The sequence below is a fragment of the Planococcus citri genome, chromosome 1 (genome assembly GCF_950023065.1).
Source record: "Planococcus citri chromosome 1, ihPlaCitr1.1, whole genome shotgun sequence".
In the NCBI taxonomy this organism is placed as follows: Eukaryota; Metazoa; Arthropoda; class Insecta; order Hemiptera; family Pseudococcidae; genus Planococcus; species Planococcus citri.
In genome coordinates this window covers 67,879,893-67,905,346 of record NC_088677.1, presented here as the reverse complement: position 1 = coordinate 67,905,346, position 25,454 = coordinate 67,879,893, and the positions used below count along the sequence as shown (strand labels likewise).

Below are 25,454 nucleotides of genomic sequence, written 5' to 3'. Positions count from 1 at the left end.
TCCAGCTGAGATCGCGATCATTGGGCCGGACAGAGTAAAGAGGTAACCTAGTCATAAGTCAACTTCGAATTTCATCAAAATATTCGCGTTGCGGCGCGTACTTGTTATCGTATCGCCAGCACCACCCATAAATTCACAAAGCCGAGTAAAAACTCTTACGAAACGTCTATAGCTGCAGTATATATACGATATACGAGAGAAAAAAGTTAGCACTAGCATAGTAGGTAAGGTACCTACGCCTTGAGGTAATGTACAACATTGATCTGGAAAAAAAACAGAACAGCTTGGCGAATATTTTAAATAACTTACCGATGCTGTACGCAGATCACATTCCATTATTCATTTTTTATTTCTTCTATTCTGCAGTTGAAGCGCATCTGTGAACATGAAAGAAAAATCACCGCGGTTAGAGAATATGGCAATGATGGTTGTTGGGCTATAAAAATTAACACATTGTGATATGCATCTTCAAAATATTTTAAAATTTCATCGCCATTTTTGAGGGTGGTCATTTCACTATTTGCATACTTGAAGTTAAAAAAATTTCAAAATGAGCTCAGCATGCCAAAAAATTTTAAGTTTGATACTCATGGGGCATGACGATATAATCTATAACTCGAATTCCCCCTCCCTCACCTCCTCATCCACCTCGATAAATTTAGCCCTCCAAAACTATTACAGATTTAGACACCCATCACAAAATTTTCAAAAAATACCAAATTTCAACCTCCCTCCGAAAGGGTCACTTTACTCAACCGGGATCAAAACAACTCCAAGCTTTACAAGAATGGACTCACGTCAGTGCATCCAAACACCTCGACGTTGACATGGCAGGTCGCACGCTGCCGCGATGCATGCGTTAACGCCTTAATTTCACGATTATCGCTTATTTAACGGTTCATTAAATTTGTTACAAAATAAAGAGCTTGTAGTTCTTTGTCGCATTCGATGTGAAACGTAACGTGGGTACCCGAGCACGGGCACATACCGTTTCAAAATACAAGTAAAAAGAACGGGTTCGACACATCGTTAAAAAATTTTTTCGCATTTGTCACCGAACGACCGAGAGATTTGGACAGGACGTACCTAGACCTACGCTACTGTCCCATATTTTCTACATTACAACAGAAAGTCGTGTAGATCCATCACAGTGTCCGAGAATCCAAGAAGACAAGAGAGTCTGGGGAAGAGAGATGGATGCAGAAATATATACGCTTATTAAATTACACTTCTTGTGTATCTACAGGGCGTTCAGAAAAGTTTTCAATTTAGCCAATACGAGCAGTCAATATCACGTAAATGTACCTATCGATGTGGTAATTGTGATGAGAACACATTTTAGTGGGGAAATACGTACCAACAATTGAATCATTTATCTACCTGTGATAAACGTGTTCCGAAAATGATGAGTAAAATATAGCACATTACGCAGGAAGGGGAAAAATCATATACTACATATTATCAAGTTCAGAGAAACAGACATAAGGTCATCAAATCGTAATAATTATTTCATTAGTTTTTCTAACGAACTCGGTTGGTTTGAGCTCATTGTTTAAAAGTTTCCGGTTTCGCAATTTCTAATTTAGTTTTTTAGAAAAATGTTCATTCCATAACCAGACGAACGACTCCTGACCTCAGGTTTTTCGCTTTTTTCAACGAATTTTTCCACATGGATAGGTTGAGACATCCTCACCATACTACCCCTGACCCATACCTCAGGTGTTATTAAATTTTGAAATAATTTCCTCATTCGACCTCCTCTTCTCCTCTCATACCCTCCATCTCAAAAAAAAAGTTAAAAATTTGACCTTTCAACTCCAAAGTTTTACATGAGTACGTACCTTGCTCCTGAAAACTTAACGAAGGATCAATTTTGATTTCAGGGGCCTCAATTTTGGAAAAAGGGTGTACCAAAATTGACATGAAAAAATGTTACGAAGGTGAGTTTTCTCTGAAATCGTATTTTAACCTCAATTCCAAAATTTGAACCGATTTGGTATCCTAAGAGGGAAGGGGGATATTCCACCAAAACCCAATTTTGCAGAATTTTGAAAACCCTTTCTCCAAAGTTTTGGAATTTTCTTCTATATTTTTGGAATTTTAGAAAGCTTTCCAATAAATTTTTGGAATATTGAAAACTTCCTCTAAATTTTTGGAGTTTTGGAAAGCATTTCACTAAATTTTTGGAATCTTGGAAACCCTTCCTTTAAACGTTTGGAATTTTGGAAACACTCCCTCTACATTTTTGAAATTTTGGAAGCCCTTCCTCCAATTTTTTGAAATTTTGACCCTCCCCCTCTTCATCCCAAAAAAGTTGAATGACTGAAATGCAACCACAACATATTTTAATATCATATAGGATCTTTCGTATGTGGTACAATTTCGGTCCCGACCATTTTGCCCTCATGGGAGGGGGGAGGGGATTCAAGATTTTCAAAAATTCTCGAGACTGAAAAATAATAATGCTATCTAACGGATTTTTTTTTGAATAAATCACTACTTTTTTCAACCTAATTTTCAGAAAACTCTCCACTCGACTCTTCTCTCCCCCACAAACAAACAAAATTAACAAAATCACAGAAAAATTGAAATTGGAAGGCAATAATAATTTGTACTCAAAGTATTTTTTAATTTCATCAAAAATAAACGTTTTTTTCAATGATTTGAAGGTTTTTGTATCGCGTTTGAATTTTTACATTTTTTTCACAATCTCGTTCAATAAATTCACTACTTTTTTCACTACCCATTTTTAAAATCACTATACTTTTTCACTATTTGTTAGATACCCTGTCTAAAGTTCTAAAGTATTGGAAACCCTTCCTCAAAATTTTGAGAATTCTGGAAACTCTTTCTCTAAATTTTTGGAATATTGGAAACTCTTCCTAAAAATTTCTAGAATTTTGGAAATCCTTCTCCTAAATTTTTGAAATTTTAGAAACTCTTATTTAAAATGATTAGAATTTTGGAAACCCCTTTTCTAAATTTTTGGAGTTTTGGAAAGCCTTCCACTAAATTTTTGGAATTTTGAAAACTCTCCAAATTTTTGGAATATTGGAAACTCTTCCTATAAATTCCTGGAATTTTGGAAACCTTTCTTCTGAATTTTTTGAGTTCTCTTGACACCTATTCTAAATGTTTGGAATTCTGGAAACCTTTCTCCTTAATTTTTGGAATTTTGGAAACCCTACCTTTAAATTTCTAGAATTTTGGAAGCCCTTCCCCTAAATTTCTGGGGTTTAGGAAACCCTTCCACTAAATTTTTAGAATTTTGGAAATCCTTCCCCTAAATTTTTGAAATTTTAGAAACTCTGATTCCAAATTTTTGAAATTTTAGAAACTCTGATTCCAAATTTTTGAAATTTTAGAAACTCTGATTCCAAGTTTTTGGAATTTTAGAGCTCTTTTTCTGAATTTTTGGAATATTCGAGACTCTTCTTCTAAATTATTTCTGGCGTTTTAGAAAGCCTTCCACTAAATTGTTGAAATTTCGGAAATCCTTCCACTAAATTTTTGAAATTTTGGAAGCTCTTCCTCCAATTTTGTGAAATTTTGACCCTTCCCCTCCCCATTCCAAAAAATGTGCATGACTGAAATGCAACCACAACACATTTTAATATCATATAGAATCCTTCGTACGTAGTAAAATTTCGATTCCGACCATTTTGCCCTCATGAGAGGGGGGGGGGGAGGGGATTCGAAATTTCCGAAAATTCTCCGGGACTGAAAAAAAAAGTCAATTGAGCAACTGAAATTTTGATTTAAGCTTTTACAACATATTTTTTCCAAAATTCCGAATCTCTTGTACAGAAACATGAAACGAGGAGTATGGTGGAGGGGGGGGGGTCCAAAAAATTAATTATAACACTACATTAATTTTCAACACTCTGCAAAACTAAAACCATTTCGGCAAATCCCCTCTCAAACTTGGCCATGCCATGAAAAAATCACCCATTCCCGACATCGATACTAATTCAAAAGCACCATTCTGTGCAGAAATTTTGTAACACCCTATGCATAAACAACAAGCTAATCAAATTGAGAAGCACGTAAGTAGGTATAGGTACGCGTAACAGTGTAAAATAAACGATTCGAATAAATCTTTTCTTTTTTAATTTTCTCTCCAGGTTTTATTTTCTTCTCGATTATGATTTTGTGGTCTATAAGTCTAATCGTAAGCGGCGAAACTACACCAGCTTGTTGGGCACTCAACGACGTTTGGCCACAAGAGCGAAAGGTGCTCGCATTATCTCTTCAGACTGGCAGAGCCCGGATATGAGACCAAATCGTTACAATAACTGAATCGATTAACGTCTCTAACGTATTATATAACGTTTCTTAACAGCTTTATTTGTTTTGCGGTTCGTATAACATATACCTAGATTACCTACATATACAGATACCTACTCTCATATACGATACACCACTTACACACATATATTCCCATTTACCGCAGTAATCATGCATTCTTCGTAGTACATACATACTACATAACGAGTTAACGTCGTACGTATAACATGATGAAAAAAAAATTCTTTCGATAACCATCGACTTAGAAAAGAGTCTTTCTTCGGATGACCCTTAGGTATATACGCGCGTAAGTGAAAGCTTTCGAATATTTTTCTCAGTCGCGCCAACACAGTTTCCACCATATAGTCCTACCACGCAGACTTATGCGAAAACTCACTGTACAGAGTTGAGAGTACCTGGTAGCGTCACGTTTCCGCGTAATGACCTTGTGGAATACCATATAACCTTTTCATCACCAGCATCACTTCGTACAGATACCAAATACCGCGAGTATAAGTAAGATACACCAAAAGTGCAAAGCAAAAGAAGGTGTAAGAAAATCAACCAAATGTATCGAGGACCAGGGTCAAGATGAGACTAGAGAAACCAGAAAATGCAATGAAGGTATGTGGTACACAACGTAGGTAAGCTAACCTACTACACTACAGTACCTATGCTTTATTCACAGTGTATGAGTAATATACAAACAAACACCATTCTAGACTACACAAAGGTGCAATTATAATTGATTAATATTTATTGATTTTCGAGCCGAGTTTCGTTCCAGGCGATCAGAGATGCATCGAACAAGTTCACGTGTTTGCGTGCTCGTCTATGGACAACGTCGATCAGCAGATAATTATTTCCAAAATAGATGCGGATATCTCTTGTTACGTGTAGGTAGGTTCTTTTCTATTGGATTTTGCTGGTTGGTTTATATCGTATCAATGAACCTAGTTACCTAGGTACTTTACCTATGAATTTTCATTCAACGTTACTGAATGTAGGTGTTCGAGGGAAATGTAAGTATGACAAGTAGGTAAGTATAACTCAGGTTGTTTTGAAATTGAGACCAAAATTACTCACGATTTTTCAAATTTACTTGAAGTTATCCAATTCAAAAAAAGTAGCAGCAACGGCAACCCATTTCCAAAAATTAAAACAGTTTCAAAAAATGGACGAGAGTATGAATTTTTGAAAAAGCGCCTTTTTCACGTTAAGAAATTTAAAAAGTACTTCAGCAGAAATCAAAATTGGGAAACTTGACAGTTCGTAATATTTACATTTTTGTGAGAGGAAGGAGAAAGAGAGAGGAAAGGATTTGGAACAGGGTGTGTAATAAAACTCCCAGGCAAAAAAATCATGACTTCATGACCTGTTTTTCACATTTTTAAAATACCCCCCCCCCCCATCAAATAACTTAAAATGCCAAATTATTTCCATTCCATTCATCGACCCAAACTGTCTATTTTTCTTTTAATTGTCGCGTCTCTCAAACCCAGTAAATAGCTGAAAATGACCTTTTGGAAGGACATTTTCAAAATTGAAAATGTACTATGATCCTCCCCCCATTCATATTCACAAAATCCCCCCCCCCCCAAAAAAAAGTCCATCAAAAATTTATAATTTTTAAAAGAAACAAAAAAATAATCAGTACATCAAACAATGGAAATTTTCATTAACAAGATTATTTTATTTTTTGCTATTAAGTAGGTAGGTATAATATACCTACTTAATAGCAAAAAAAAAGTTCTCTGAAATTGTTGTAGGAACCCTTTACAGCGTTCCTACAACAATTTCAGAGAACTTTTTTTTTTTTTTTTTTTTTGGTCGGTAGGTCCCTTTTCGTATGCGCCCTCACAATTTAATTATTTTGACGTATAAAAAAAGGAAAAATTCTGAGAAATTGAGTTTTTATTTTTCGGTTGATTTTGATTTAATGACAGAATTATTTGAAAATTCGGTAGAAAGAAGGACCTTCGGAAAAAAAGGACTTTCTCCAGACTTTGACCCATAAGCAAAAAGATGAACCTTTCCTGGCTTTCTGGATGACCTGATAAGTAGATACATATAATAGCGTATTTACCTGTCGAACATGGTTACCATTTTTTACAAGCTCAAAAATTAGATATTCAGTTTTTTTCATTTTTCTGATTTTTTGAACAAATTTTTTATTTATTAATTTTTTCATTGTATGGGCTTTTTAAAAAAATTTCAAGCGTGTTTCGAGCAAAATTTATGACTTTTTCATGACTTAATATGACTTTCATGACGACCTACCAACATTCATTACTTTTTCATTACTGTCATTAGTTTATCACTATCTAGCAATTTACTCACAACGAAATGTTTCAAACTAGCACTCTCTGACTTGAGCTAAACCAAGCTAAATAGAAAGATCAAGTCCTGAAACCCTTCCAAGTCTAACAGAAATTTCAAATCTGAAAGTTCATTTTTGCCGAATTTTGAACATTTAAAAAAATTTAAAAAAGCCATTTTAAAAACATCTTTTTATGAAATACAAATTTTTGAGCGAAGTGAATCATATTCTGAATGATTCCTCCAATTCAATTCCCACACATCAATACATACCTACTAGTTTTGGGCCAATCTGGATCCTTTAGCGATTTTTCAAGGTTCTCCAGAAATTTAAAATTTCTCTGGATGGGCCAAAAGTGCCAAAACTGAACTTAAAAACTTTCAACAGTTATAACGGTCCGTGCTCATTGGTCACTCTTTCGACCGTTTTAAATGGTTATTGCAAGATTCCAGGGGTGTCGGTTTAAAAATGAATTTCTGGCCATTTTAAAATTCCACAAAAAAAGTACGAAATACTTAAAAAAAATAATTTTCAAAAAATAATTATAAATAATGAAAGCATTGAACAAAATAATTACAAGAGCTAAAATTCATTTTTTGGCCCTTCCAAAAGTGATTTGAAATTTCTTGAGAAATTTGTAAACTCGCTGGAGGCTCAAAAATGGCCCAGTTGCGATTGTTTTCGAGTCGAGTGATCGAGTAGACACGTTAAGGTCAAAAATTCACTTTTGAACTGGTACTCTTAAAATTTATCCGAAACCTATTCTAAGGATTTTTTGCAGCAGCACAAAATATGTACTTGTAGAAAAATTTGAAAATTACTATGATCCCCCACCCCCTTTGCACACACCGAAAAACCGTAATCTGCTCAATAGAAAATTGAACATTTCATTCATTCAAAAATGAAAAATGCAAACTTTTCAAATCGATTTCATTGAAAATCAATTTTAGTTGAATTCGGATCCCCAACTCCCACCAATCTTCGAATAATTCTTTGCAGGCACCCAATACTTGATTTTTCTAAAACGTGCCTATTCCGGAAATTGAGAAGACAGGTACCTTTTGCGAAATAGTCCATCTTTAAAAGTGAAAGAAATGAATCCCTCTTGTTCATTTGAATTTTTTGACTTTGAAAGAGAATTCATGCGTAAATTTTTGAAACAAGCCAAAAATGTTATTTTGAGAAATTGTCTATTTTTGAAACTGAAAGAGCTGAGGGTGATAAATTGCGAAAATTTGTGAATGCCTTGAAAAATTCATCTTGGGAAGTTCATATAAAACGTTTTAGAATGCAACTACGTAGGCCTATGCATGTACAATGTACATAGTTGCAAAAAAGGACGGAAAAATCCTAAAGAATTGCTTGTTTGATATTTCGATTATTTTTGATACAAAGCTCTGTCATTTTCAAGTATTTTTGTGTTAATTTTTCTCTAGAATAATAAAGTTTTCACAAAATTTCATTCCGAGTTCAACAAAATGTGTACAGAGGCACGTTAGAATAGGCCCTAAGCTGCTGAGAGCCGAAAGGGGTCCAGAGTAAATGTCATTTTTGACCCCCTCCCCCACTTCTTCCTTCACTATAGAAAATTCACTCGTGGAAAACCCACGAAATTAAAATTAAAATTTTTCAAGAATTTTTCAAAATTCATCATTTAAAAAATCGAGAAAAATCCGATAGGGTTCCTGATACGCCAGAGTTTTATGATCAGTTTTTAATCAAAATACATATCCAATGGTTCAAAGTTCACATTTCAGATTCATAGCAGATTTTACATTCATTTTCATCACCCAATCAATCTGACTCTATCCTTTGAAAAATTACTTATTCCAAGCCAAGTTTCTTGAAAAAATTTCCTCCACTCACAAGTACCAAAAACTAGATTCTGACTTGAAAAGAATTGAGATCTCGATTTTTCCAAACAACAATAAAAACAAGAGCATCCCAGATCATCGATCAGATTCACATATCTATATCTTCATCATCGCTCGTCTCAAAACTACACGTATCTACCGTACCTACTACATAGGTCAACTACATTCGGAAAAAAACCTCATCCATTCACGGAACAACATCTCAATATCTTTGTACCAGTTCCAGAAGCGCTGAAACTATTACAGCACCTAGATCTACAATAGCCATTTACAACTAGCATCTCGAGCAGCACCTGATCGGCTCGATCTATTTATCCGTTATCGACCATAATCGATTACCATTTCCAATACAAATCGAAGCCATTAAAGTGAAAAATTAGCCTATAAATAACACCACGGTTGGTACAACGATAGGCAGCCAGAGAGCCACTAACACCAGCACCAGCACGTCCTTGATTTACGACAAAATAGCGTCGTTTGCTCTGTTTTTCGGACACCACGTTCCAAGTTGCGATCGCCAAATGTCACGCTTCGAAGATATCCTAAATAGCGTTTCAATAATATAACAATGATAATAGGAAAAAAATCGTTGGTAATACATACGAATAGAGACATCATCTTCGTTCATCGCACGATGATTCTAAATCGAGCATTTATCGAATTATTTGTATGTGTTGATCATGGTCTACCTCTTTGGTAACCTACACATTGCATATAGGATATCTTCTTCTGCACATTTTGCTTGCGTTACTTTCACCGATCGGATTGCCTTTAGTATTGATTTTATTATCATCCGAAGACCGCCAAATACATGTAGGTAAATTTTATAGCCTCGTATTACCCGGCTAAATTACCATTACACACGTTGGTCACGCGAGATTAATTATACTTGAAAATTTCCGCAACTTTTTTCTATTCTACTCATTTCTCTCGATCCACTCAGCATACTCGTATAGGTACTTCACAAATCACCACCGAAAATATTCTCGTTTAGAGAGACATAGGTATGTAAAAAAAAAAAAACAAGTATCCAGTAAGCTCTAAATTTATGCTAATTCCATATAGAAATTCGAGACTAAAGGAATTGAAATATCATTCAATTACACGCTGCTGCAGTCGGTACGATGAACTATGATGGAGGGCAGGTAGTAGCGGGAGATGACGAGCAAAAACCTTACTAATAATTATAGTATTTTAAAAATAGTATAGTAAAACCAATACGCTCGTACCGACTTTGGCGTCTAGACTGCGTGATTTTTTTTTCTCCTCTCAGTCTCAGATTCGCAATATTTTCAACTTTGTCTGGCGCATATTTTGCCAACATGATTAACGTCGTTTCAGACTCTTTCTGGTCGTGTCGCAACGTTTGTTGTAGGTACTTAACTCGTATAAAAACGGTCCCGAGAGGAAGATACCCAAATGCTTAATAAATTTGAACCCGGTGCCGTCCGCTAAACTGGTTTAAGTCACGCTAGTTCACATATTATTATATTAACGTGAAAATAATTTATAAACTTATAACGGATTTTAAACTTTTATACGCGTTAAATTATCGTTCAACTGATGATATTTTCTTCTTAAATATATTTTTTAGCGTCAAATAACGCGTACGAAGAGTACAAATCGAGCTACATGGGTAAATTCTTCGCCTCCATGATCCACTTTAATTGCCGAATCTCGGGTTTGTTTACGTTCGCATGATCGTTTGAAAAAAATAAATACCAGCATCGAGCAACGGTAACTTTCATTTTAATTCCGAGCATATTATCGCGCGAATATACCTATACAGATATGCGTTTCGCTATAACAGATTGCAAGTTCAAAGTACAAGGCGCTATCGACGATGACGTGAAAATTTTCCTAAGCTAATACAATGTCGACTTTATAAGTACCTGTGTGTATTAAATGATGCACTATTACAAATATAAATAGATAACAAATGTAGGTACCTCTGTATAAATATAAGTAAAATACACACACTACGACTTGGAGTATTGATTGGGTGCCTTGGCGAAAGATTAATTTAATCGTTTGATGTACATTGATCATGAAACTACTGCACACGTAATTCAAATTAAGACGAAGAAATAATCGTATAATTTTTCCAGGGTATCAATGCGTCTTTATTTTCGCAAATCCGAGTCAATTACGATGCGATTATCTAGGTATTCTGTAGAAACAGCCATCATTTCTGCATCATCATGCGGAACAACAGCTGATAGCTTGGTAATCGATGTTCAAAAATTATTCGATTATTTTTTCCGCTCCAATGCTGTTGTTATTGTTATAATAAAAAAAAAAACTTGTAAAAATGCTCGTTATCATATCAAATTTTAATGAAGAGGAAACTTCAATACATGTCAAGGTATTCAATTGTTCAAAAAATTTAACACTTTAGCATACCTACTAAGCGATTAGCAGCAAAATTTCAAGTCCAGGAGAAATGGCGCTGCTCCCAAATTTGGAGAATTATAATGGATAATTATCGTTGGGTACCTCCAAAAAAAATTTCGATCGGAATTTTCGCCCCTCAACCCCCCCCCCTTCGTCCCATCTTGGACAGTACAGCCAAAAAACGTGTTTTTTTGCGAGAAACATTCTGTATCCATGAACAGAGGGGAGAAAATTCTGGTATCACGCGAAATGAGTAGGGGAAGCCTGGGCCTTTCAAAATGATTTTTTTTCAAAATTTTCTATAATTGTGGTGGGGGTGAAATTGACATAAGAAAACTTTGAACTGTCACTGCAGTTCCAGATTGAAGGGTTGGGCACAAAAACTGTTTTCACCAAAATGATGTCTTTTTACAAGTACTTTTTTCCTACCAATCCATAAAATTAAAATTTTACAAAAAAAAACTGAAAAATACGCGTTTTTCGCGTGTTTTTTTTGCAAAATTATGAAAAATATGCAAAAAATGCAAAGAACAAAAAATGTTGAGCGTCAAATGTCATCCTAGAAAACGTGTTTTCAAAAGGTTGTCAAAACGCTCATCTACTGAAGTTAGCAAGGATTGTAATCATGAGTTCTATGAATAAAAAAATACCAAAAAAATTCAAATTGAGGTCAGAGCAATGCAGATACCCTACAATTCTCACATTCTTTTCAATTTTAACACGTTTCCACAATGCTTGGAGAGAAAAAATCCTTCAAAATGAAAATCTCGCAAGTCTAACTTACAAAAAGTTACCAAGAACGGGCAAATAACCCAAAAATTGTTCAAGGAATTTCAGAAAATAGAAATTTCAATTTCAATTTTCAAAAATCTTAACAAAACTATTTTCAAATCCAAAAAATAGCATACACACGTGTTTAAAAAATCTTACCAAAATTCAAAAACTTTGAAAAAAATTCCAAAATTGTACTAAAAAGTCATCTAAAATTCGTTCTATGTAGATCATGGATTGGTTCAAAATCAGATTAAAGTGAATGAAAAAAAGTGATTCCAAAAATAGCCGAATGATATATTGTACAATTTATATTTTTCAATGTAAATTACAAACCACAAAAAAATTGACAACTTGATCCTTTGGCTTGACAGGGAGTAGAAGAGAATTTTCGACCAAAATTGACCCATCAAGAAGTACAAATATTTTGAAAAATTAATTTTTTAGGATTTTTGAAGGTTCTTTACCCATACTAAATATTCTGAAAAAAAAGTATACGTTAAGTATCTCATCTATACTAGATAGATGTGATAAAGATAGGTATCATTTTATTTACAAGTATAAATGCTAAATGCACATTTTTTTTCTGGTCAGCATTTTTCTATTTTTAAAGAGAACTAGAAAAAATGAATAGAAAAAGAAATTGAGAGTAAAACTGTAAAATGACGAAGATTGAGTTTAAAAATGGAAAAAGCAGCACTTTTTAGACAAATTCTGACAAACGTTAGGACTTTTTGACACTTTTTGCAAAAGCTGTAGGTACTTTTAGACTATTTCGACTAACAACCTGATTGTCTATCTGTGGTTTATACATTTTGCTCATTTGAGTCACTATATTATCTGTAAAAAAATTATGTAAACTTTTGGATGCTAAAAGGCCTAGATTCTAAGGCGTCCTTAAATAAAGATTCATTCATTCATTCAAGATTTTATTGATCACTTCTGGCATGAAACAGAATTTTTTGGATATAACTTGTCAATAAAAGTCTTTGCTTACAATATTTCGTCAAAATAGTAGAGCTTGCTGATAATTTTGGCAGAAAGCAGAAGTTTTGAAAATTTTGGCTAAAAGCAGTAATTTTTTTTTTACAATAATTTATTTAGGTATTTTGGCGAAAAAAAAACAGTTTTTTTATAACTACGAAAAAAGTTAATTTTGACAATGATTTGGCAAAAAGCAGGACTTTTTAGGATAATTTTGACAAAAACAAGAATTTTTGCCAACTTAGGCAACAGGATTTTTTGAACATTTTGTCAAAAAGCAGGTTGTTTTTTTTTGGAAATTTTTACAAAAATTAGGAGTTTTTTATAATTTTGACAAAAAGGAACTTTTTTACAATTTTAACATAAACGAGATTTTTTATCAATTTAGGAAAAAACAGCATAAAGACTTCTTAGGATAATTTTGGCCAAAACAGAGATTTTCGAAATTTTGGCCACTAGCAAAGTTTTTTATGGTCATTTCCGCAAAAAATATTAGGACATTTTTGATAACGTCAAAAAAGGTATTTTTCGACAATTTTGGCAAAAAACAGAACTTTTTTTGGCAATTTTGACAAAAAATGGGATTTTTTATAATTTTTTTGAAAAAAGAAACTTCTGTACAATTTTGACAAAAATGAGACTTTTTTGACAATTATTCTGACGATAAGATTTTTTGAACATTTTGGCAAAAAATCGGTGCTTTTTTTGGCAATTTTTACAAAAAGTGAAGATTTTTTGATAATTTACATCATAATTTTCCAAATCTGGGAACAGGGTCATTTCGCCTATTTTACCTGGGAATAGGCTTTCAAATCTCTCGGGGGGGGGGGGCTAAAAATGAACTTCAGAACATATAACTTCGGTTGGTGCTTATTAGGCTCCCTCAATAAGACCAAAAACTACATCACGTGTGGTAGTGGGATTTTCACACAAGCCCAATTAACGACGCAACTTCAACTTTAAAAAAAAAATAAATAAATGAAGTTTGAGGGGGGGCGGGCAAACTACGCCTCATTTTTCAACGCTCCTAGGGCAACATAACCTCATAATTCCATCTATTCCCGTCCACGTTTGTGGTAAAATTCACGAAATACACACACGAAAATACGCGATGAAAAAATATTTCGAAATCCTCGGATTCTTCGATGTTTTCCTCGTCGATTTACATTTTTCTACCATAAAAACGCGTGTACCTTACCTACATTCTTCTCGTTTCAGCTTCGATTCTAATTTTGTATCAATTTAACAACAACGTTTCATCGTGATTATAAAAATATACAAATCGAACCGTACCGGAGCCGCGGAGCCCGACGATCTGAAGAATTCGCGATTTAAATTGCAAATCGTGCGATTACATTCGTGACTCGCGGTTACAATGATGATTTTCACCGGAAATATTTTAATTATCAAAATATAAGTAAACACCGGATTGGAAAATAATTTTCCATCGTATTGCACTCGAGATTCATTGTCGCTGTGGCTCCCTCTTCCCTCTCTTGTACCCTACAAGTCCTACTTTTATAGGACACCGCAACAGCAGTCAATCAAATCCTCTGCCTCCTCTTGTTGGACCAAAATCTACATCTATTAAATCAACATACAAAAAGGTCACCTCGGGCTTCACAGTCTTCAGTCATTTCTGCTTCGTTCGTCTGTATATTTTTGAAATTCTCAAAAAACTTCTGAAATTAATGCAAATCTCTCCTTTGATACGACAATAATACGCCGCAGGAGATTCCGCTACAAGAAGAAGAAGTATAGAAGTGCATTGCGGATAATAACAGTACGAGTGCGAGACTACTACAAGAGAGTAGCGCTGCATATAATACTCGTATTTTAGCCCAGCTTATGAATACACGTTTACAGTTGCCTATTTCTTCTCTACGTACAGTATAACCTGCATCCGGCGAAGATACACATAAAGGTAAGTAGGCCACTGCCAGAGGTGCTGCTATACACCGGTCCAGGCACCTTTAGCCGATATGCTGTAGATACGTTTAAGTATACGTACACCGAAGAATAATTTTTCTGCTTTTTATATGACCGACTAACCGAGACGAGATATTTTTTTCCGAAAATTCGCCAAGTATTTAAAAATCATCGAAAATAGCGTAATAAAATTTAACGTGATCTTCCTTCGCCTTTTCAAATGGGTATACAGAGTATAACTACGCATCATAAGTAGGTATTTTTATTACCTACTCGAGCATGTAGATCGGTTTGAATATTTAAAAAGAAAATCGATTAGTCGGTTAGATCTCCAATTTATTAACTATTCTAATCCGCGATCAATTTCCTTATTGTTGCCAGCTCGTACGTGTAAGTATTATTGAAATTGAAAAAAAATTATTTCGTAATATTAATTAGAGCAAAACCAATATCAATAATCACGTACAAATGAATTATGTCACATATAATAAATAATGATTTATGTATTATCAAGAACCGTATAGTTCGTAAATACATATGAACGACCTCAATCACATTATACTCGATCACTTTTCGTTTTATTCTCTCTTGTATACTTCTGTGCAATGGCTCACTTAGAAATCTTTTACTGTTCTTTCTATTATTCGTCGTTCTTCTCTGACTGAATCCGCTAACACGGCGCGAAATCTTCGTACAGCACACATGAATCGCGAGTTGTAAGCAAAGCACATCAAAGTTCAAATTATGTCGAATAGCTGCATCGCATTCGCAGCAACGTTGATGGCATTACAACCGGTTTCGATCGGAATTACATTACTGACATAATAATTATCGGCGAAAACTAATAATTATAATTTTAAACAATAATTAGCCGAGATTTTATCAACCCATCCAATTGGGTTTTTAGCCCGAGCCAGAGCCCGAGCCATGATCCAGCCAGGTATACCTAAAACATCAGACTGGGTGATGGCTATTTTCGCATTTTGATGTCCGTCTCAGCAGCAGACTCCGGATCAACGTTATTAGGTTATTGAGATAGACGTGTGTACCACGAAAGGCCTTAATTAACGCATCGCCAAATTCACCAATTAAGTCGTCATTATATGTATACCTAGTTTGTTCGTATATCTAAATAATAAATTTACAAATAGATACGAGGGTCGAGGAACTATGGATTGGGTTTATAAAAAAAGAAGGGAGTTAATGTCTGCAGAATTTTACCACCGAAGCTGCAGTGTTGAAGCGTAAATATCATATGCGCATGTAGACAGACAGAGAGGTAGATATCTGCAGACATTTGTACTTGAAGAATCTTTCAAATGTGGAGAGATTTTCAACGGTGATAGGTGTTATGTAATTTTCCTTTCGGATGTCGAGATTTATTGCATCCGAAATAAGGTGCAGGTAGGATACACTCGTACGTATGTGTATTGTGTATGGACTGTGGAGGATGCGCAGAATTTAGATATTTATCTCGTATACTATGCGTTGTGTACACATACACAGAGATAGAGAAGAAGCAGTGTGGATAGTCTCGAAATGATGGTCCATCGTATATATACAATTGCATATTGATTTCAAGTTTTCTCAACGTTACTGGAGGTGATTAATGGTGAGCTTGGATTGAGAATAGAAGATATTGCGGCGATGTTGAGGATGTTGAAAAATCAGAGCTGGGGAATGCGATGAGCTGATTTTGTTTACCGAGCTCGTATATTTTAAGCGATGTTGAAAAGTGTTCATTCAGTTGCAATCGGTCAAGTATATAACCATGAGATTTTTTCTACGATGAAATGTTTCGTAGGTATATGAATTGGAACGATGTGAATTTGATTTGGATAAAGTTGGAGATACTCGTAGTTTGTCTCAAGCGTTTTGATGTAGTTTAAATACTTAATTTTAAAATTTGAAGGATGATTCAAATATTCGAATGGGAGAGGGAAAGAAGAGAGGGTTAAGAAGACTTTCATTTCAGGAAACTGCGAAAGCAGGGCATTATTCAGACGTGAACTGGGTCGGTTTGGGATCTGGCTAATGCACCGAATAGGGCCCTGAAAATTTTATCTCTCTCCTTCGGAATCTTCCTCTTCCTGTTTTTTCTCAAGTTTGGATACAAGAATGCTAGTTATGCAATTGACTTTTGTTTATGCTTTTTTATTCAATTTCGCAAAAAATAAGTCGAATTGACAGGAACAAAACTAGAGATTTTTAGGGAGGAGGGGGGGAGGGGGTGAGAAATTTTCGATATCGGTATGAGAAAAAAAATATCAATTTTTCCAAATAAGATGACGAGTTTCTAAAATGAAATAAAAGATGAAATGTCAATTTTAACAATTATCAGATCCAAGTATATCCTTCGAATCCAAAGGAGATCTCATCAGATCAGAGTTTTAATCAGATTAGATCTGCTTGGACTTGATCAGATCTAATCATCCCCCCACAGATGAGGAAAAAATTGACAAAATGGGCTGAAACTGAAGTAAAATTCACTAGCAATAAAATAATTCATGCAAGGAAAAAAAAAAAAAAAAAGGGTTTAAGTAACTACATAATAAGCAATTTCTGGTTTAAAAAAAGCAACACATTAGGACAGTTTTTGAAAATGAGTGAGACTTTTTGGAATTTCTTGCAAAAAAAAAAAATAGTAATTTTTGGAAAAAAAAGCAAAATTTTTTGCTACTTTTGGCAGAAAACAAAACTTTGACAACATTTCTGGCAAAAGGTAGGGTTTTTTGAAACATTGTTGACAATTTTTCTAAGAACCGAGAATTTTTTGCCAATAAAATTTGCAAAATGCAAGACTTTGGCCATTTCTGCAAAAAGCATGACTTTTTAAAAATTATTGGCAAAAAGTGAGATTTTTGGGTAATTTCTGTAAAAAAAAAAAAGAGTGAGACTTACAAGGGAAGTACCCCAGGTGACATGCACCAATTTAATGATTCTTGCACTATTGGATAGAGGACATCGAACATAGTCTACCACAAAATTTTCAGCTGCTGAAGTTGATATTTCGATTTTTCAGAGCAATTTTTCGATTTTCACATAGCAATTGTGAAAATCAAAAAATCGGCCAATTTTGAAAAATTGGCCAAATATAGTCGGCGCAGGTCGTATATCGAAACCTTCAATATTCTTTGGGCATTTCAATACATATGATGAGACTAGCCCACGGTGAAATTTTCAGCTGCTGAAGTTGATATTTGACCCTTCCAGGGCGATTTTCAAAAATTGGCCAAAAATGGTCGGCGGAGGTCACATACCAAAACCTTCAATATTATTTGGGCATTTCAATACATATTATGAGACTAGCCCACGGTGAAATTTTCAGCTGCTGAAGTTAATATTTGAGCACTACAGGGCGATTTTTTGATTTTCACAATTGCTATGTGAAAATCGAAAAATTGCTCTGAAAAATCGAAATATCAACTTCAGCAGCTGAAAATTTTGTGGTAGACCATGTTCGATGTCCTCTATCCAATGGTGGAAGAATCATTAAAATCGGTGCATGTCACCTGGGGCACTTCCCTTGTTAGTCACATTATTCGTTTTAACCCTTAAAGACCCAGGCTAATCCTGAGATGTTGGGTGAAAATGCTTTCAATTTCCTGAATTAGATCATCACAAGCATCACTTTAACCCACAGTTTGCCCCCCAGCCAGCCCCTTAAAGCTGTCTCGTAAAAGCCATACCGATTTATTTAATTTTCCTTGAAAACTGAGAAAGCAAAAACCCCAATGAGGTCAATCATGGAACTGAATGATATAGTATCATTAGGTGTACTGAATGAGTGAAAGCATATCCCCAAAGAACACCCCACCCCTTTTTGGGGGTCAAATTTTCAAAAAAGTTGGGATAAAAAAATTGGACCCATGCTCCATTTTTGGATAAACATATTGATGGTAGACCCTTCACAAAATGAAATCATGAAAGGTGTGAAAATGGTGGACCAGAGCGATTTTTTGAAAATTTGATTCACTTGTCTCGATAAAAACCCGAAAAAACAGAGCATGAATACGCAAAGTACATAATATGGGAAATATTATCAAGTAGGCTTGAAATGACAGAAACAAGAATTGAAAGGAACACAGATGCTTTTAACAGCACATAAGTTCAGATAATCTACAATCCACCCATCAAATCTGTTTATCACTCCGTGGATATTCTTTCTCGATATTTGTCACCAAATAGTTACATCCTACAAAGGTTAGCAGTACGATTGTTTTTCTGCAGAAATATCGAAATAGGTTTATCTACCACTTTGAAAAGCTTTACACAGTCAAATTGCAGCACTCCCTGGCATTTCATAATGTTCAAGCATTCATGAAGAAGTCACTATCCCTCCTCGATCATAGATAATGTACCCACTTGACAATAGATTTGCCGCTTTCAGCCGAAACGCCGGCTACTTTTAAGAAAACAGCTACTTAAACAGCCAGCGAATTGCAGTTTTTTTTTATTTGCCGAATCGCCGGTTCTCCCTAGTGAAAAGATGATGAACACTTGGTGTTTGAAAAGCTTTGCACTAATAAATAGTAAAAACTGAGAAGCAAGAGTTATTTCTTCCTAATCTTTCAACTGTTGTTCAACCACAACTCTGAACTTTTGAATGTTTTGAGAAATTCCTGCTGAAGTTGATATTCTTTCTCGATATTTGTCAACAAATAATTACATCCCGCAAAAGGTTGGTGGTACGATTGTTTTTCTGCAGAAGTATCGAAATAGGCTTATCTACCACTTCGAAAAGCTTTACACTGTCAAATTGCAGCTGTTTCTGGCATTTCATAATGTTGAAGCATTCATGAAGAAGTCACTATCCCTCCCCGATCATTGATAGTGAAGTTGTACATCTTGAAAATTGCTTGAGCAGAATTTGTTGTTTCCAATCATGAGAGTTGTGGTTGAACAACAGTTGAAAGCTTTTTACTGAATCTCAAATCCCCTGAATCCTGTAGTCATAAGCTAGACACAATCTCATGATTATAAACGACGACTTCTGCTCGTGCAATTTTCATGATGTAGAACTACATTATCTATGATCGAGGAGGGATAGTGACTTCTTCATGAATGCTTGAACATTATGAAATGCCAGGGAGTGCTGCAATTTGACTGTGTAAAGCTTTTCAAAGTGGTAGATAAACCTATTTCGATATTTCTGCAGAAAAACAATCGTACTGCTAACCTTTGTAGGATGTAACTATTTGGTGACAAATATCGAGAAAGAATATCCACGGAGTGATAAACAGATTTGATGGGTGGATTGTAGATTATCTGAACTTATGTGCTGTTAAAAGCATCTGTGTTCCTTTCAATTCTTGTTTCTGTCATTTCAAGCCTACTTGATAATATTTCCCATATTATGTACTTTGCGTATTCATGCTCTGTTTTTTCAGGTTTTTATCGAGACAAGTGAATCAAATTTTCAAAAAATCGCTCTGGTCCACCATTTTCACACCTTTCATGATTTTATTTTGTGAAGGGTCTACCATCAATATGTTTATCCAAAAATGGAGCATGGGTCCAATTTTTTTATCCCAACTTTTTTGAAAATTTGACCCCCAAAAAAGGGTGGGGTGTTCTTTGGGGATATGCTTTCACTCATTCAGTACACCTAATGATACTATACGTATCATTCAGTTCCATGATTGACCTCATTGGGGTTTTTACTTTCTTGGTTTTCAAGGAAAATTAAATAAATCGGTACGGCTTTTACGAGACAGCTTTAAGGGGCTGGCTGGGGGGCAAACTGTGGGTTAAAGTGATGCTTGTGATGATCTAATTCAGGAAATTGAAAGCATTTTCACCCAACATCTCAGGATTAGCCTGGGTCTTTAAGGGTTAAAATGAGAATTTTTATCGAAAAAAAAAAAAAAAAAAACATTAACAATTTTGGCAAAAAACAAGGCTGTCATGCAATTATATGACAACAAAGTGATGTTTTTTTTGCAATTTTTGTCAAAAAAGTTGGTCTATTTTGCAATTTTTTTAACAAGAAGTGGGACGTTTCGGTAATTTTGGGAAGAATACTTGATTTTTTATCTCAATTTTTTTGTTGGGGGGGGGATGAGATTTTTTACCAGTTTTGCTAAAAAACGAGACTTTTATAATTTTAGCAAAAAGGAAGACTTTTTTGGAAATTACGGTATTGGCAAAAAAGTCATACTTTTTCACAGTTTCTATCAAAAAACGAAATTCGGAAAAATTTGATTATCAAAAATTTCAAAAAAAGACGTAACCTTATAGTAATTAAAAGTTACGTTTAGTAACTTCAGTAACTTGATTACTTCAAAAGTAACCGAGTACGAGCCTTGCACAGTTTCAAATTTGAAAGTACTCATCGCCCATCCGGAGGGGAAAACATTGACTGGAAAATATAAATTTTCCTCACGTCTATTTGGTTATTGAGCTATGACTCAAGTTGTCAAGCTCTAACGTATTTTTAAAAAAATTAAACATTTGAAATTTCTGCAATTTCCCATTCGTTAACCTTTGAGCAAACTTTTCGACCTTTCTTTACCACTTGTCGATATAAAATTCAATTTCTATGACCTTTTCTCACTATCAACCACTCTACCATTTTGCCATTTTTTTGGGCATTTTAATCGATCAATTTTTATGATGTTCTAATTTGTAAGATGCTTATTGCAATAGAACTTACTCATTTTTAACCGGACAGACACAGATTAATTCTGATGAAAGAACTTTGATACTCACCTAAAACAAAATAAAAAACAAATTGTGGGTTAGCGATTGTAAATTAAAATTAAAATAGGTAGCTAATAAAAATTGAAATTACTCGAGTGGATCAGCAAAACATTTTTTTAAATTATTTTTCATTTGAAATAGGTATTATTCATTATTTCTCCCATTACGAAAATACCTATTGGTAAATATATTCTAAACATAATAGGTAGGGAACTACGAGAGAAAATTCGTTAGCAAATATTTTCAGCGAATTCATTCTGCATTCATTAATATTCAAGTACCTATTTCAGTAGATTTCAAAATCGCATCAAGTTTTCCTTCTTCTCCGAAAACACTTCAATCGTCATCACCCCCCCCCCCGGTCTCAAAAAAATCACCGGAAAAATTCCCATCACGCCACATGAATTCCAAACTATAAAACATCGCACCTCGATAATTAGTTTCAATTAGCCCATCATCGAATCGAATACCATAAGTAACTCGAACTCCAACCCAGCAGCAGTTCGAGGAATACCAAGATGTGACAAAAGGTAGGCATACCAAAACGACGCAATTGAAAAAAGTAAAACTTGGCAATAATTACTTTGATAACCTTGCCATTGTCTTCCGAAATCACAACCATAAAATTAAATTCGATCAAAACTAGCGATTCGCGATCGTATACTCAGTTCGCTTTCAATGTGGCAAGTAGATCGAACGTCGAAGACTTCGCAATGCAAAGCCTTCTGCCTGAACGTATTTCGAAGATTTTTGTAATCTTCCCAGAGTCACTTTCACTACAGCAATTTCATCCAATAATTAATTTTTTTCTTCTCTCAACCACCGTCGATAAACTATCGAATATTTTACAAATGGTTTCATCTTCATCTTATATTACAGCAATAAGTACGAATCCACCATTGATCAATGTTTCGAGCTGAGAGCTGCGTTTTGGTGCACACATAATAAGTGTATAATGATACTTTAAAACAAGTAAAGTAAAATTAATAACCTTGTTTTTTTCGAGAAGCCTTCGACAACAAAAATGGACAAATTTTTTTTTTCGGTGGATGTTACGTAATTACCCACATATATTTGGCATATGCCCAGCTGCAAGCAACTACAACCATCAATATTCGTTTAATTATGACAACTTTCGTGTATGTACCTACAAACCGCGCGAAGATGATCCTCACGTCTGTTTACCTTAACGTAGGGTTCAAATAGATATTTCTAATTACCTAATTTAACCAGATAGCTTTTACTTTTCAACAACCAATCGGTTGGCTTCAAGTTCAACATGCAATAAACGCCCAGAAGACAAAAAAAAAAATCGTAAGTTTGTTGATGATCTATGACGACATACCCTGTTAGGAGAAGTGCCCCTCTTAGCTCATCTTCGTACATTTGTGTATGTATTTCTTCGACGATGAGAAAATATGAAAACCATTTTGCAAGCTTTAATAATTGTTCTCGACCGTGTGAATGATTCGAGCTACTGGATTGAAAGAAAAAACCTAGCTAGAGGCAGGAAATACGCTAGGTACATAGAAACTCCATTCGTAGATGGGTAATATTAACGGCAGAGAATACGGTACAGCTCGTATTTATATATGAAATATTTACACAAATGCGACAGTCCTTCGTGGTGTATAGACACTATCGTCAATTTGTCAAACAACTCGATTCAATTTAACGGTATCTCGTGTAAGGTAATTTGTCCGCAGAATGTGCGGTCATCCTGTAAACAGCATATTCAACCTTTTAATCGTACTCGCGACTTCTTATATACGTGGGTAAATACGTAAATGTAATTAAACCAAAACTATTTCTAAAAGGGTTAACGAACGGTGTAGGTATTAAAAAATGCATCCTATCCGGCGCAGAACAAGGGGGAGGGGAAACATTTAGTGTTTTGTAGTAAATTTACAACTGCGTGTCCATGGGAATAGTAATAGAGTATAGCCTGACTCTTTTTTTTTTCCACAGACATTTTCTCAGTCATCGTTCAATGTCAACAATTCTATCCATAATCTTAGCATTGGTTCCGCGATTGATTTCGTAGCGAGCTGTACACGACGATGACTCGATGAATCTTGGAAATTATTCGACGCTGGTCATGGTATCTCGCCGAATCAGGTCAGTGTACATATCGATCATCGTTCGTAGCACTCGACGACGATGCCCGCAATCGTAATCGCAATCGTAATTGTGTGTACTGGTTCATCGAATTTCCTCTATGACTATTCGACAAGATTACCAGTACTCGAGACAAGGTGCTATTGGCGAGGATCATCATCGCATCTCTCAGCTGTGTGCAGATACCAGTCATCATGGCGGGGTTATTGTCGTTGGGATGTCTGCAAGTACTAAGACGCGAACATGGCTAACATTACACGCGAGGTTAACGATAGAATAATTATTTAACGTTTAACATTTCGACCCAAATTTAACGCGGTTCTCTAACGCGATTATCTTTCTTCTTATTACCGCTCGTTATCGGCTTGTTATTACGTATAGTAATAGGTCTAAGTACCTAGGTAGATTTTTTTTTCACCAGATTCATTTCTTTCGGCGAGCCGCGTGTTTAATTCGCGCTGTCTAGGTTTAGTAGGTGCCTCTCTTTACCTATGAGATAAACGTGTGTAGGTGTGCTCGTTAAATTAACAGAGAGAGGCGGAGGTGGCGGCGGTGGTGTTCCGGTAGCTCGAGTATGTAGTTATGAAGTACGAAAGGTACCTACGGTATACGATCTGAATTAGGTTCGAGTAGTTTTCAAGAGTTCATTACATTCTTCAAAGCATAAATAGCCATCAAATTGCCTCCAGTTGAAAAATTTAATGCAACGATACAATCGTACCCACCCCAATAATAGTTCCATTGAAAAATTCAGTCTGTGAGAAGGTACAGTGACCGTTTAAAAACCCGAATTGCACGAAAGCACGAAAGTGGAGCGCGCAAAAAGGGGTGGAAAAAATTGTATCCATGCGTTCAACCACACCACACTTCTCTCCAGCTACTACGTATCTCGATCGTATAGTTGGTCATTAAGGTGAAATTATCCCATCAATGAAATCGACAAGTAAATATTTCGTTTAGTGTGTGATCAAAAATGACGAAAAGAAACGGCAGAGTTTTATAGCCATCATATCGATATTATTATTATAATTAAATATTCATTGATTACCGGTTATTTTGGAGACTCCTGAGGGAACGAAACGCCCTGTTACAAATTAAATGCTATTTTCTGTTTCATCAACGTCCAATTCACAAGCAACACTGACTCAATTAAGGTCTAGATGGGCTTTATTTTTAATAACTGCTATCTGAGAAAAATTTTAAAAAAGAGGGGGGGTTTAAAAACATCGCTATCATTTCAATTTTTCATGAGCAAAACATTTTGCAAACACTTCACAATTTTTGTTACGACATTTTCCAGTATTGGGGGGGGGGGGGATGACGAGAGTTGACAATATCAATTCTTTGTTTTTCAAATTTTTTAGCTTGTTTCAGTGTTTTTAATGAAATTATTATCAGGGATGAAAAGCTAGCCGAAAGCTCAAAGCCGAAATCTGAAAGCCAAGCAGATTTTCGCACTAAGCCAAAAGCTAAAAGTTTGCAAGTTTCATTTTTTCCAGTCAAAAGCTAGCCAAAAGTTTATTTTTTTTGGCTTTTTCAAAGGCTTTTTTGCAGAATTTACTTAATTCTCTAAATTCAGAAGAAATAAAAAAAATAAAAAAAATTTCATATAATTTTATTTAAATGTGATTTAATGAAATGAAAAAAAAAAAGAAAATAATTCTAGCAATGATTATTCTTTATTATCATTAATTATGAAATCAATGTACCTGATCTAATTTTTAATCCCCTTTTTTTGTAAATTGGTGGTGTATCAGCTAAAAGTTTAAAGTAAAAGCTTAAAACCAAAAGTTTAAACCTAAAAGCTAATTAAATATAGCTGAAAGCCGTTAAATTGAAAATATAGGGAAAGCCATTGGAAGCCAAAAATTTGGCTAAAGCAAGCCTTAAAAATCGAAATAGCCAAAAGTTTAAATTTTGAAATTTCAAGCTAAAAACCAAAAGCTGAAGTTTCATTTTAAGGCTTTTCATCCCTGATTATTATCATACTTTTTCAACATAATTGTTCTAAAAAAAAAAAAAAAAAAAAAAAAATGCAAATTAATTCATTGAAAAAAGCGAAACGAGGCATGACA

The 25,454-nt window shown here is 34.8% G+C and overlaps 1 protein-coding gene across 2 annotated transcripts in view; it reads right to left on the bottom strand.

Annotated features, from left to right (window-relative positions):
- Cad99C (cadherin-99C) overlaps nt 1–25,454 on the bottom strand; it is a 269,753-nt gene that overhangs the window by 192,107 nt on the left and 52,192 nt on the right. For both annotated transcript variants that reach the window (XM_065347422.1, XM_065355009.1), the window contains exon 2: nt 310–377. The gene's annotated coding sequence lies outside the window, so the exon portion shown is untranslated. The remainder of the gene's footprint in view (nt 1–309; nt 378–25,454) is intronic.